Raw genomic sequence first — 15,799 nt, 5'->3', positions numbered from 1 at the left:
ACCTATAGATCATTATTCATAACAAAATAGACATTTTTGATCATATCAAATTAAAAAGCTTTTGTACAAACATAATGAATGCAGACAAGATTAGAAGGGAAGCAATAAACTGGGAAACCATTTTTAAAGTCAAGGGTTCTGATAAAGGCCTCATTTTACAAAATATATAGAGAATTGACTCTAATATATAAGAAATCAAGCCATTCTCCAATTGATAAATGGTAAAAGACCATTTTCAGACAATTTTCAGATGATGAAATTGAAACTATTTCTAGCCATATGAAAAGATGTTTCATATCATTATTAACCAGAGAAATTAAAATTAAGACAACTCTGAGATACTACTACACACCTCAGCCTGACTAGGATGACAGGAAAAGATAATGCTGAATGTTGGAGGGGATGTCAGAAAACTGGGACACTGATACATTGCTGGTGGAATTGTGAATGCATCCAGCCATTCTGGAGAGCAGTTTGGAACTATGCTCAAAAAGTCATAAAACTATGCATAACCTTTGATCCAGCAGTACCACTATTGGACTTATATTCCAAACAGCTCTTAAAGAAGGGAAAAGGACTTGTATGTGCACAAATGTTTGTGGCAGCACTGTTTGTAGTAGCTAAAAACTGGAAACTAAGTGGATGCCCATCAATTGGAGAATGGCTGAATAAATTGTGGTATATGAATGTTATGGAATATTATTGTTCTGTAAGAAATGACTATCAGGATGATTTCAGAAAATCCTGGAGAGACTTATATGAATTGATGCTGAGTGAAATGAGCAGGACCAGGAGATCATTATATACTTCAACAACAATACTATATGATAATCAATTCTGATGGACATGGCTTTCTTCAACAATGAGATGAACCAAATTAGTTCCATTTATTCAATAATGAAGAGAACCAGCTACACCCAGCAAAAAAATTCTAGGAAATGAGTGTGAATCACAACATAGCATTTCCACTCTTTTTTTTTGTCCTCTTGCATTTTTTATTTTCTTCTCATGTTAATTTCACCTTATTTCTAAGTCTAATTTTCTTGTGCAGTAAAATAACTGTATGGATATGTATTGTATTTAACATATACTGTAACATATTTAACATGTATTGGTTTAGCTCTCATCAAGGGGAGGGGGTGAGGGAAAGGAGGGGAAAAGTTGGAACAGAAGATTTTTTTAAGGATCAATGCTGAAAATATTAGCCATGCATATATCTTGTAAATAACATAGTGTTTTGTTTTTCCAAATACATGCAAAGATAGTTTTCAACATTCATGTTCACAAAACTTTATGTTCCAAATTATTCTCCCTTTCTCCTTTTTCTCCCTTTCCAAAGGCAGCAAGCAATTAGATATAATTTTAAACATGTGCAACTATTCTAAATATATTTCATATTGGTCATACTGTACAAGAAAAATCAGATCAAAAAGGGAAAACACACATACACATAAACAAGCAAACAACAACAAAAAGGTGAAAATACTATGCTTTCTTCATTTTGTTTCCTCATACATTCAGCATCTGTAATCCTCTCTGCACATGGATAGCACTTTCCATCACAAGTCTATTGGAATTGCCTTAAAACGTCTTGCTGTTGAAAAGAGTCAAATTCATCACAACTAATCATCATACAGTCCTGTTGTTACTGTGTACATTGTTCTTTTGGTTCTGCTTACCTCACCTAGAATTAGTTCATGAAAGTTTTTCTAGAATGATTACCTTTTCTTTCTTTTTATCCTACTCATCACTACCCCCTCTCCAAGCTTAAGATTTGATTTGCTTATGTTTATTCCCTCTCAGAATCTTCTGTCCCTTTTATAGATTCCCTCAGTCTTTTTTACTCCACTTCAGTACTTTATCCACCTCACTGTCTCACTGAGGGACATTATAGAGATTGACTATTTATACACTAAAGGAAAAGAAGAATATTAAAAGTGTTCATTTCTACACTCACTATCATAAGGGAGCATAGATATAGTCAATGGAGACAAAAGACATAAGTAGATTTACTGTGATTTAAGAATTTTATAATTTAAAAAAGGAGAGAAAAGTTGGGAGAAAGGATCATTAGGAGAAATTGAAAGAAAATAATGGAATTACTTATCACACATAATTTGAATATACAAGTAGAGATATATACAAACATGGAAACATAAGGGGACAGAGGGCACTTTTAACTTTACATTTAACTTTTACTTTTTAACACTTTACTTTTAACACATCTAAACTAATCAAAAGAAGGTATATATGCGTGTGTGTTCTACCTTCTTTATATATATATATATACTCTAAGAGTTTGATGTAAGAGTACATTGAGTTTAATATGGTTATGAATAAAAATAGGAAGAGGTTAAAGGGATCTATTTTTATTTTTTTGGTTCATGGATTTCAGGTCATCCAATAATTTCTAAGTTATCCTCCTTTATGTGTTGTCCATGCTAATCATTTTATTATAAAGCATCATGTTTTATATTTTATCAATTTTTTAAAACTTCATTTTAGAATTCTTATTATTTATAGAAATATTTTATTTCTATTTGGTCCATTCTGATATTCAAAAAGTTGGAGTTTGTTAATTAGGGTAAAATTATGTACTTCTGTTAAGCTATTGATCATTTTTCTAATTTTCTTCTCTATAGCTCTTATTTTTTATAATATATTTTAAACTTCATATATTATTTCTTTAAGGAATTCTAATTGTTATTGATTCCAAGCTATTTTTTTCCCATTGATATTTTGGTTGGAAATATTTTTAAGCTATTCTTCTCTTTTGTAGTTAGGTTTTGGTCATCTTTTGCAGCATAAAAGTTCTTTTCTTTTGTTGCTATTGCTGCTGCTGAGTCATCAGAAAATAAGTGCTGGGTTACTCAAATTATTTTCCATAATGTTTGTACTATTTCGTGGCTCCACCAATAATCTGTTAGTTTGCCTTTCTTTTGATGGCTTCTCCAACATCAACCATTCTGGTTTTGTGTCAATTTCTTACATTTCTTGAATAATAAACCTTAGCTATAATATATCTATTATACCTTTTCCTTTAGGATAATTTCTTTTGTTTTATTTGCACTGGTATATTATGTTTGCATTTGTTTTTTATTATATTTTTTTTTACCTTACAGAATCTTGCTTATCCAGAATATAGTTAAAGATTCTTTACCCAATTATACTTTGAAAAGTATTTCTTTGAGTGATTTGGAACTATACTCAAAAAGTTATCAAACTGTGCATACCCTTTGATCCAGCAGTGTTACTACTGGGCTTATATCCAAAAGAAATCTTAAAGAAAGGAAAGGGACCTGTATATGCAAAAATTGTTTGTGGCAGCCCTCTTTGTAATGGCCAGAAATTGAAAATTGAAAGGATGCCCATCAATTGAAGAATGGCTGAATAAATTGTGGTATATGAAATGTTATGGAATGTTACTGTTCTATAAGAAATGACCAACAGGATGACTTCAGAAAGGCCTGGAGAGACTTACATGAACTGAGATTGAGTGAAATGAGCAGGACCAGCAGATCATTATATACATCAACAACACTACATGATGATCAATTCTGATGGAATGGCCCTCTTCAACAATGAGATGAAACAAATCAGCTCCAATAAAACAGTAATGAATTGAACCAGCAACATCCAGCAAAAGGACTCAAGGAAATGAGTGTGAACCACTACATAGAATTTCCAATCCCTCTATTTTTGTCCACTTGCATTTTTGATTTCCCTTACAGGTTAATTGTACACTATTTCAAAGTCTGATTCTTTTTGTGCAGCAAAATAACTGTATTGACAGGTATATATACATTGTATTTAACATATACTTTAACATATTTAACATGTATTAGTCTATCTGCCATCTGGGGGAGGGGGTAAGGGGAAGGAAAGAGAAAAATTGGAACAAAAGGTTTTGCAACTGTCAATGTTGAAAAAATTACCCATGCATATATCTTGCAAATAAAAAGCTACAAAAATATATATAAAAAAGAAAAGTATTTCTTTAATGGGTACCATTATGAGCACACTAGTCATCTATCAGAACTCTGACAAAGATATAATTAAGCAAAGTTTACAGAAGGTAGAACATAGCAAGAATAAGCATTGCATTGCATCATAGGAAGGAAGACTAATCATGAGATGTGAGGAAGCACTTTTAAAAGCCATTAATTCTGTCAAGTCTCTTAGGTAGGGATGAAGGGATAGAACAACTTAAAGAAGTCTCAGAATCAAGAACAAAGGGGAGTTCAGAAATCCAGGAAGGTGGGTGTGTATATAATGATTTATGGGAGTTGGTAGAAGACCATTGAGAAAGGATATGGTTGCACTCTGGCACCCATGAGCAAATTGCAGGCAAGCAGTTTTTGATTTATAATATTTTATTTATTCATTCATTTATTCATTTGCTATAATCAGGACTGACCATGCTCCTTGTCTTTCTGAACCTTGCTGCTATTTTCCAAGTTTCCAGACACTACTAACTCATAAGAAAAAAAAAAATTGGGAGTGAATCAAACTGATTGCTGAATATGTATACTTTCTCCAGGGGAAAGACCTTTGTAGATCTGGGAAAACATATCAAGAAGACTCTACTTTTGTGACATATTTCATATATTCTACTTCTCTCCTTGACAATGCTATCATACCTGCCCAGACCCTGTCTTTAGGCCTAGACTATTGCTATAGCTACGGATTGGTCTTCCTCCTTCAAGTCTCTCCTCACTCCACTCAGCTGTCAAAATAATCTTTCTAAAGTTCTGCCCCACTCCAATTGGTTCTCTATGATCTCTATGATCAAATATAAAACCTTGCATTCAAAACTCTTGATAACTTGCCCCCTTCCTACATGTTCAGTATTCTTATTCCTTACTCCTTTTTTCCCATCCTCACATATCCTGTGATCCATTGACACGGCTCTTCTTGTTTTGCTTCTCACAAGATATTCTCACAAGATTCTTCTGTCTCTGAGTATTTTCATTGGCTGGTAACCATACCAATCTTTTCTCTCCTCATTTCCATCTCTTGATCTCCCTAGATTCCTTCAAGTCCTAGTCAAAAGCCTATGTTCTACATGTTTTCCCAGATTTCTCTTATTGTTTGTACTTTCTCAATATTATCTCCAGTTTATCCTGTATGTATATCTTGTTTTTTACATATAGCATGAATTTGGGAATGGATAGTAGCAGGTTTTTATTGGCCTCCTGAAAGGACTGTGTTGCAAATATAGTTTAATCTAGGCTTGTGGAAAGTTAAACATTACCAGGAATGCAATAGGAACTTCCTTTGGATTACCTGACAAGATAATGCCCTATATGGGGTGAAGCCTCATCAGCTGGGGAGGGGAGGGATGCCCCAAGTTAAAACTATAAAAGGAGGTGGTAACACTAGCACAGTGATTTATCTGACCTGATAGAATCACTCTTTGACAAAGGTAGCTACCACTTGGGGATCTCAAGTATGTCTTCTCTAGACGAATAAGGAAGTCATGGAAAGCTGTCCTCAAATAATATATTCTTTTTGGTAGCTTCTTTTGTATTCTTTAATAAACCAAGAAAGTAGAACTTTAAATCTGAATCCTCACAATGGAAGATCACTGGACATAGCCTAGGACAACCCCCTTTTGTTTTCTTCTACTTTGAAAAGAAATAAAAAAATTAATAACATAGGCAGGGATATGAAGTGAACTTTTTGTTATTACTATCCATTTAAGGGGATTCCTTCTACTTCTACAACAGCTTTGAAGAGTTGCCTAAAATAGTTTAAGCTACTTTTCTAAGTTCACATGTGTCAAAAGTGTATGTGAAATAAGTAGAATTTGAATTGAGATCTTCCTGGCATCAATGCCAGCTCTTTTTGTTATACCCTTCTCCTATCTCTCTGCTCCATTTTCATATTAATGCTCTTAATATGGAACTCATTATGGTATATTATATAAGATTATAGTTAAAACCTAACCAAACCACTTTCCAACTTTTCCATGAGATCTTATCAAGTTGGGAGCAATTTGCATTATTATAAAATGATAATATAATTAAACTATTATTTCTATTCTACTTTTTAGATAAATATGAAATTTGATACATGTTCATAGTTAAACTCCTCCATTTTCAAGCAATCAACAAGTATTTATTTAATACCTACTAAGAACCACATGTTGTACTAAGTTCTGGGAATAGAACACAAAATAAAAATAAAGTGAAATAGTCCCTTCCCACCAGAACTTACATTCTATTGGGGAATACAACGTGTGTATGTGTGTGTGTGTGTGTGTGTGTGTGTGTGTGTACAAAATAATGCAAACTATACAAACTTTTTTTGGAGAAGTAGGTCCCAAGCAATTAGAAGGATTAGGAAAAAAAATCACATAGAACATTCCATTTGAGCAATGTGAACAATTTGTTGAAAGGAGAGGTTTTTTTATCTACTTCAAGAATAAGCCATCAACTTTCTTTTTCTTTTTAGTGATATACCAAAGATATTGACAAAATATTCTTGGGGCTGGAAGGATGAAAAACTGTGCACAGCTGGGATTGTTCACCAGGCCTATTTAAAAAGCATTGAAACATAGTCTCATTTCTTATATCTTGCTTTTTCATCTGAATTCCCTGTTTTAGAATGAAAAGTGTGATAACTATATCTCTTGAAGCCCTTAAGTTTTTCAGTTTCTTGCCTAAAACTTTGTGATTTTTTAATTCTTCCTGAAAATATTATTTGTCCTCATATGATTCACATGAATTGCATACTGGTCATCAGGTAAGATGATACATGGTTCTTTATCACATCCTATGTATGTGTTCTAGAAAGACAAAGGAGTAGCTCATTGCATGACTTTGGTCAGATCCCTATGCTGAAATGGATTTCTATTTTTCTTCTCTTTGTAATGGATCTTTCAGATATCTCTTAGATTTAACATTTTATGATTCTATAACTGATGGAATGTTTATAATCTTATGTAGTGACTCCTCTTTAGTTTATTCTCAGTTAAAGGAACTAGGAATGTTTATCCTAAAGAGGAAAAAACTTAGGGTTGACATCATCATCTTCAAATATGTGAAGGATTTTAATATAGAAGAAAGACTAAATTTTTACTTTGCTTCAGTAATTAGAACTGGAATCCGAGCTAGGAAAGTAACAGAAAGTTAAATTTCACTTCAAGGTGATAATTAGAGTCAAACATGGAACTGAGCTCCTCTAGATTATTATTATTAGATTTTGCCAAGCAGAGACTGTGTGACTATTCATAGTTTATTTTGAAGAAGGGACTCTTGCTATGATATTATTTGAGCTAGATGACCTTGGGTGTTCCCTACTAATTGATATTGCCACTCTTTATATATGTATGAGTTATCAATAAGAAAATATATTAACCTATTAACAATCTTATCGTATTGTTTTAGAATTATTGAACTTCCTTGGCTACTCTTCAGTGCCAAAAAGCTCCATTGACTTCTACTCTTCTTATTTATTTTATCTTATTTTCATTCTCCTTACCTAAATATTATTTGGCAAATCATCAGTAAAAAGTCTCTGTTTAATAATACAAAAACTGAGGTATACTGGCAAAAATGTGTGGGCATGGTTCCCACATGATAGTATGTCTGGGTCTAAGTTATTTGTTCTTGAATTTCATAAATATCATAATAACAAAAATAAAAATAACTCCCTTATATTTTAGAAGTAAAAATAAAAGCACAATCTAGAAAAAGAAACAAAATAGAATCCATATAGTCTAGACATTGCCAACATCTGTTCGCAGGGAGTGATGGAGAATTTCATTTTGTCAATTTGCATTTGTTTTCTTATGCTATCCTTCCTTTTAAAATGTGTTGATCATTAAGTTTGTTCCAAGTAGATAAATTGAGTCTACAGTAATAGGTCCACTGGAACCAAGACTTCTGTGCCCATTTGTCTCACAACTATGTAATCCAAGATTTACAATTTAGATCATTAACTAGAGATACCATATTTAATAGACCTGTCTGGCAATAGGCTTTCAACATTTTAAATAATGAGTTCAAGATGAGAACTTTAAGGTAAGATTGGTGTTTATCTAGGAATAAAATTAATAAACCTGGGATCTATGTTGCAAATTTGTTTCTGTTTTTGAGTCTTAAAGGAAGAAAATCCCTTAACTAATTAATATTGTCACTAGCTTTAAAATTCAGTATTAGAGTTGTCTGGAAGCAATAGAGGCTCGAGTCCTATGGTTAGTATATATCAAAGGCTGAACTTGGAGCCAGATATTCTCAGCTTCAATACTAACTCCCTCTCATTCCATTCTACTATATCATGCTAGCTGTCACAGAGACTGTTCTTCAAATAATGAAATCTATGAGAGGGAAAAAAAAGTATTTCACTTAAGGTATGATATTTAACTGTGCATTTCTTTACTAGATCCATTTTTTGAAACCCGAGCTAATGCTACATCCCTGGAAATTTAGAAAAGGGCATCCTGCAATTCCTATAAAAAACATAAATGGTCAAAGATATATTACAAAAAGCATTTCAACATTTTCCACTGGGACAAAGTTATAGGTACTTGTACCATTCCTGTTTCCCTTGGCAATAACTCTGTAGGCAAGGATCTTTCAGAACGCCTGAAACAAGCCAAAAAAATATGATTTCAGTGGCATTTCACTTAAAATACCTCCCTAAAAGAGAATAACTAAGTCTTAAAGGAGAGATTTAAAATGCCACAGGACACCTTTGAAATAGTGGAGATTATGAACAGTGCTTTGCCAAAAAGGCTGTATGTACAGGTCTTCAAGTAGTGACCATGATATATAAATGGAAAGAGAATTAATTCATCGTACAGTGAAGCAGAAAACTCACATCTGTTCTTTATACAACCCAGTACACCCCATTTATTAATGCTGTTCTCTGTATTGCTAGGTAGGTCCAGGCAATTAAATTGCACTGACTGGCTTCTGGAATGTTAGGATGTGTTTATCAGGGAAGAATACTGATTTTTAGTTTTTTAAATTATAATATAAATGATATAATATCCAACATGCTACACAGTTGAATTTTCAGCCACTTAATGGCATTTAAAAATTCATTTAATATCCAAAGCTTTAAACCAGTGTTCTTTACCTGGGATCCATGAACTTATTTTTAAATATTCAATAACTTTCAATATAATTGGTTCCCTTTATAATTAAATATATTTGAATTTATGCATTTATAAACATTTTCTGAAAAGAGGTCCATAGATGTCATCAGACTGCCAAAGGAGTCCAAGACATGAAAGAAGTTAAGAACCCTTGCTTTAAAGGAAGGACAAAAGTTTGTTCAGGGGCAGAACAGGGCTAAGTCTAAAAAATTAAGCAGAAAATGCTGTTTCTGAATGAAACAGTATAGTTCTTTTTTTAAAAAAATTAATATATTTTTCCCAATTGAATATAATTGTATTTTCCCAATTGAAATACAATTATATTTCAAAATAATTTTAATGCTTTTTTATAATAAAGATTAGAGTTCCAAATTTTATCCCTGTGCTTTTCCCCCTCCCTACTCTATAAGATGATAAACAGTTAATATAAATTATAAATGTGCAATCATGTAAAACATTTCTATTTTAGTCATTTTGTACAAGGAGACTAGAATAAAAGAAAAAGAATGAAAGTGAAAAATAGCATGCTTCATGCTATATTAAAACAATATCTGTGAGGACCAAGTTAGCACCCTGGATACCTTAGAATCAGCCAGACTCAGGATAAGCAAAGTCCTTAGTCTTTATTCTTGGTCTTTAGGGATAGAAGGAAATTGGATGAAATTAGGATCTCCACCACCTTCCTTCTCAGCCTCCCCTGTCAAAAGTGACTCTGGCTAGTCTTACTCCACCCCTTACTCCCTCCTACAATTCTCTATATGCATCAAATGATTGAGCCAGCACAGAATAGTGGGAAGGGCCATTTTCCAAGCATAATCTAATACAGTGTTGTCCAATAAGTAGTTAGCCTTAAGTGTTCGGTTATCCAAGTGCACCTACTCAGAGTTTCAGCTTTTTACATCTCCCTCTTTCTTTTGTTTTAGAACACAGGTGGTCATGCCATCCCGGACTTCTCAGGGAGGTGAGAACCCCAAAAAGGTGATCACGCCCTCTCTAACTTCTCAGGAAAGGAGGTGAAAGCACTATAAAGGAGATGATCATGCCCTCTCTGACTTCTCAGGAAGAGAGAGGAAAAACACCAAAGGGAAGTGGGGAGTCAAGCAAGATATTGCTAGCAGGTTTCTGGGCTAAAGGGTCTTATTAGAGACAGGTATGTACAAACCTATCAACAAACCTATTACACAAGCACATAGCAATAACACGCAGACTATTAGTGATGATTCTCCCCACAGCCAGTGCATCCTCAATGTGGTGTAAGAAACATGAATTGTACATGCAAGTAGTGATATAACAAACAATATGAATCAACATGGTTATTGCAAAAGCTTTCCAGAAGTCCTAGAAGGAGAGTGTGTAAATAACAATCATACACACGCCTCTTTTAGCAGCTAAGAGATAGTGCAAAACCAATCTATTGTCCATTGCTTCACGTATTAAGGAATCCAATGATTCCTGAGGGCTTTGGAGTCCAACAAATTTTGATGTCCATGAGTCAGGCTCTTTCAGTGGTGGGCACAGTCAGCAATGGAACCACCTGATGTTTCTTGGGTCTTCTCCTTTGTTTCAAGGGTCTGCTCTGTCTCTCTCTAATGGACAAGGCAAATACGGCTCATTGGCACCCATCTGATTCCTTCGCCATCTGGAGATACAAGCAAACCCTCTTCCCGAAGCAGTTAACCTATCTGGTCCCTTCCATTCACCACTTTCTGGGTCTCTCCACATCACCTGGTGATTATCTAAAGATAGTGGAGCTGCTCGCACTGGACACTGCTCTTCTGGTGGATTATAAAACTTGTCTACTGGAGCCAGTACATCTTTGTCAAAAATCAAGATGTTAATAGTATAAAGAGCTAGATTTAGAAGTTCTCTAGGGTTACCTGTTGCTCCCCCTTTCTTTTGTTTTTGGAGGAGCATCTTAATGTTTCTGTTTCTCCTCTCTACTATTGCCTGTCCTTGAGGATTAAAAGGTGTGTAAACTATTATACTGTGCACAAAAGTATGCAAAATGCTTAGAAGTATGTGCAGGTCAATTATCTGTTTTTCTTTCTTGTGGCACACCCATAATTGCAAATGCTTGTATAAGGAATTCAGTGGCCACTCAGACTGTCTATTTTGCTGCTGGTATTGAAAAAGTGAATCCTAAAAAGGTGTCTACCACAACATGGATAAAAGATAGACAACCAAAAGATTTATAATGGGTGACATACTAGAGTAAAAGTAAAAGGCTGGAGTAGAATCTATTATGCTTCAGGTGAAGTCAAAAAAGCAGAAGTAGCCATCCTGATCTCAGATCAAGAAAAAGCAAAAATTGATTTGATTAAAAGAGATGAAGAAGGAAATTATATCTTGCTAAAGGGTACCATAGATTGTGATGTTCTTTTTCTCTAAAATATAATTGTTCTCTTGGAGCAGATTTCTTTGGGGAGCTTCTGGAGGCATCCTTCCTTTCAGTTCAGTTCAATAATCCCAAAATGCAGCCAGGAGTTAAAATCCAGATCCTCTATTGTGTCCTTCAAAATCTTTAATCTTTTCCTGGGACCTGGGACCTATCTCTCTCCTTGGTTCCCTGATGAGCTCTTCAGTCTCTAGCTCCCTATGAATCCAAAGCCTCTAGCCAGCATAAAGGTGGAAGTGGGAATGACTCAGACTCTGAATCTCCTAGAGTGTGGGAATCAGACTCCTCCTCTGAGAGTGTGGGATTGTAGATTTCCCAGAAGTCAATCCTAGTTGTGACTCCCCTGGAAGTCCATGAGCAGGCATTTCCTTTAGACTTGTGAATCTCCTGGACTTGTGAATCCACTGAATCCTGGCTATCTGAATCTTCTTCAGCTTCCCTGAAGTCCTCCTGGGAAGTTCTCTCCTTTACTCAATCCAGACTCTGACTCTTTTCCCATTGAATCCTGGCTTCTTATATACTCCCAGAGAATGGGTTTGTGGGTACTCTTTGGGCTTATGGGAGCTCCTTATGGACCAATGAGCTAACTCCTTTAAAGGTATAAACTCCTTTAAAGGTGTGATTTAAGTGCATAAGTACTTTGTATGAATCCTAACAATAGATAATGTAGCAATATCAGTATTAAACATATATGCAACAAGTGGTGTAGCATCTAAATTTCCAAAAGAGAAGTTAAGACAGTTGCAAAAAGAAACAGACAGCAAAACTATAATAGTGGGATATCTCAACCTTGCTCTCTCAGAACTAGATAAATCCAACCATAAAATAAATAAGAAAGAAGTTAAAGAAGTAAATAGAATACTAGAAAATACTAGAAAAAAAACTAGATCTTTGGAGAAAATTGAATGCAGACAAAAAGGAGTACACTTTCTTCACAGCAGTTCATGGAACCTATACAAAAACTGACCATATATTAGGATATAAATCAAATGCAGGAAGGCAGAAATAGTAAATGCATTTTTAGAACACAATACAATAAAAATTATATTCAGTAAAGGGCCAGGGAAAAATAGACCAAAAAAATTGGAAACTAAATAATCTCATCCTAAAGAATAAATGGGTAAAACACAATCATTAATTTCATCTAAGAGAATAACAATGAGACAAAATTTGTGGGATGCAGCCAAAATAGTAATAAAAGTAAATTTTATATCTCTACAGGCTTAATTGCATAAAATGGAGAAAGTGAAGATCAATAAATTGGGCTTGCAAATAAAAAAGCTAGAAAAAAGAACAAAATTTTAAAACCCCAATCAAATATCAAACATGAAATTCTAAAAATAAAAGGAGAGATCAATAAAATTGAAATTAAAAAACTATTGAATTAATAAATAAACAAATAATTGGCTTTATGAAAAAAACAACAAAATAAATAAACCTTTAGTTAATTTGATAAGAAAAAAGGAAATCAAAACTTTAATCTCAAAAATGAAAAGGGAGAACTATGCACCAATGAAGAGGAAACTAGAGAAATGATCAGGACTTTCTTTGCCCAACTCTATGCCAATAAATTTGACAAATTAAGTGAAATAGAGGAATATCTATAAAAATATAGATTGCCCAGATTAACAGAAGAGGAAGTAAATTCCTTAAATAGTCTCATTTCAGAAAAAGAAATAGAACAAGATATTAATCAACTCCCTAAGAAAAAATTCCCCAGGACCAGATTGATTTACAAGTGAATTCTACCAAACATTTAAAGAACAACTAACTCCAATATTAAATAAACTGTTTGAAAGAAATAAGGAAGGAAGGGCTTTCACCAAAGTCCTTTTATGACACAGACATGGTACTGATACCTAAACCATGTAGGACAAAAACAGAGAAAGAATATTTAGACCAATTTCCCTAATGAATATTGATGCTAAAATCTTAAATAAAATCTTAGCAAAAAAATTACAGAAAATCATCCCCAGGATTTATAACAGGAATGCAAGGCTGGTTCAGTATTAGGAAAACTATTAGCATAATTGACTATATCAATAACCAAATTAACAAAAACCATATGATTATCTCAATAGATGCAGAAAAAACATTTGATAAAATCCAACTCTCATTCCTATTAAAAACACTAGAGAGTCTAGGAATAAATTGACTTTTCCTTAAAATGGTCAGTAGCATCTATTTAAAACCTTCAGCAAGCATCATATGGAATAGGGATAAATTAGAACCATTCCCAGTAAGATTAGGGGTGAAACAAGGTTATCTACTATCACCATTGCTATTCAATATTGTATTAGAAATGCTAGCCTTCCAGAGGAGAACTAGAGATCATTATTGATCACAAAATAGAAGATTTTGATTACATCAAACTAAAAAGTTTCTGTACAAATAATACTAATGCAAACAAGATTAGAAGGGAAGTAACAAATTGGGAAAATATTTTTAAAAACAAAGGTTCTGACAAAGGTCTCATTTCCAAAATATATAGAGAACTGACCCTAATTTATAAGAAACCAAACCATTCTCCAATTGATAAATGGTCAAAGGATATGAACAGACAATTCTCAGAGGAAGAAATTGAAACTATATCCACTCACATGAAAGAGTGTTCCAAATCACTACTGATCAGAGAAATGCAAATTAAGACCACTCTGAGATACCACTACACACCTGTCAGATTGGCTAAGATGACAGGAACAAATAATGACAAATGTTGGAGGGGATGTGGGGAAATTGGGACACTAATACATTGCTGGTGGAGTTGTGAAAGAATCCAGCCATTCTGGAGAGCAATCTGGAATTATGCCCAAAAAGTTATCAAACTGTGCATACCCTTTGACCCAGCAGCGCTACTACTGGGATTATATCCCAAAGAAATACTAAAGAGCGGAAAGAGACATATATGTGCCAAAATGTTTGTGGCAGCTCTTTTTGTTGTAGCTAGAAACTGGAAGATGAATGGATGTCCATCAGTTGGAGAATGGTTGGGTAAATTGTGGTATATGAAAGTTATGGAATATTATTGCTCAGTAAGAAATGACCAGCAGGAGGAATACAGAGAGGGTTGGAGAGACTTAAATCAACTGATGCTGAGTGAAATGAGCAGAACCAGAAGATCACTGTATACTTCAACAACGATACTGTATGAGGATGTATTCTGATGGAAGTGGAAATCTTCAACATAAAGAAGATCCAACTCACTTCCAGTTGATCAATGATGGACAGAGGTAGATACACCCAGAGAAGAAACACTGGGAGGGGAATGTAAATTGTTAGCACTAATATCTGTCTGCCCAGGTTGCATGTACCTTCGGATTCTAATGTTTATTGTGCAACAAGAAAATGATATTCACACACATGTATTGTACTTAGACTATATTGTAACACATGTAAAATGTATGGTATTGCCTGTCGTCGGGGGGAGGGAATAAGGGAGGGGGGGTAATTTGGAAAAATGAATACAAGGGATAATATTATAAAATATATATATATATATATATATATATATATATATATATATATATATAATAAAAAAAATTAAAAAAAAAAAAAAAAAAAAAAAGAAATGCTAGCCTTTAGGAGGCAGAGATAGTGTCTATGGCTGGAAAAATGACAGGGAGGACCCTACAATAGATTGGCTATTCTGCTTTGGTTGCAAAGCAGTAGACCAGCAGAGAAATTAAATCCAAAGGTAGAGGGTACTCTAAAAAACACAAGAACCTAAAAGGATCTGGCTATACCCACCCAAAATCAGAAGTGAGTGACTCAACACAGACCACAACACAGCTGTGCAGCAGCATTCTACAGCACAAGGCTTTCACAGGGGCAGTCACAAATCTGCATAGCAGCGAGGCACAGGCAGGGGCAGCCTCTAATCTGCACAATGTGGGGAATCAGCCTGGAGCAATAGAATTTCCACAGCAGGACTGTGCTCCCCAGGGTAGAGATGATTCTGGTGCCCTGCAGGCCCTGCTAATATCCAAAGTGAGCTTTTGGGATGGGGGGAAGGGGAGTGACACTTTTGCTGCTCAGCCTCTAGCCCCAAAGCATTCATGAAACCTCACAGTGGGGCTCCTCACAAGGCATTTTGGCACCTTGGCCAGTGTGACCCAGCCCTAAGTGAGAGTCACTTCTGGTATGGAGCTTTTCCCAGAGCACACCGCAGCTCGGCCACTCTTTGCAGTCCGTTTGGAAAGCTACTGTCCATATATCTATCCCTGCTCTGCAGAGAAAGCTGGCAATCTCCTTGTCCTGAAGGCAGACCCTAAAGGCCTTTTTAAAAAATGAGTAGAAAA

This window comes from Sminthopsis crassicaudata, chromosome 5 (assembly GCF_048593235.1).
Source record: "Sminthopsis crassicaudata isolate SCR6 chromosome 5, ASM4859323v1, whole genome shotgun sequence".
Taxonomy (NCBI): Eukaryota; Metazoa; Chordata; class Mammalia; order Dasyuromorphia; family Dasyuridae; genus Sminthopsis; species Sminthopsis crassicaudata.
The sequence above is the reverse complement of the archived record's forward strand: the minus strand, read 5'-3'. Positions refer to the sequence as shown.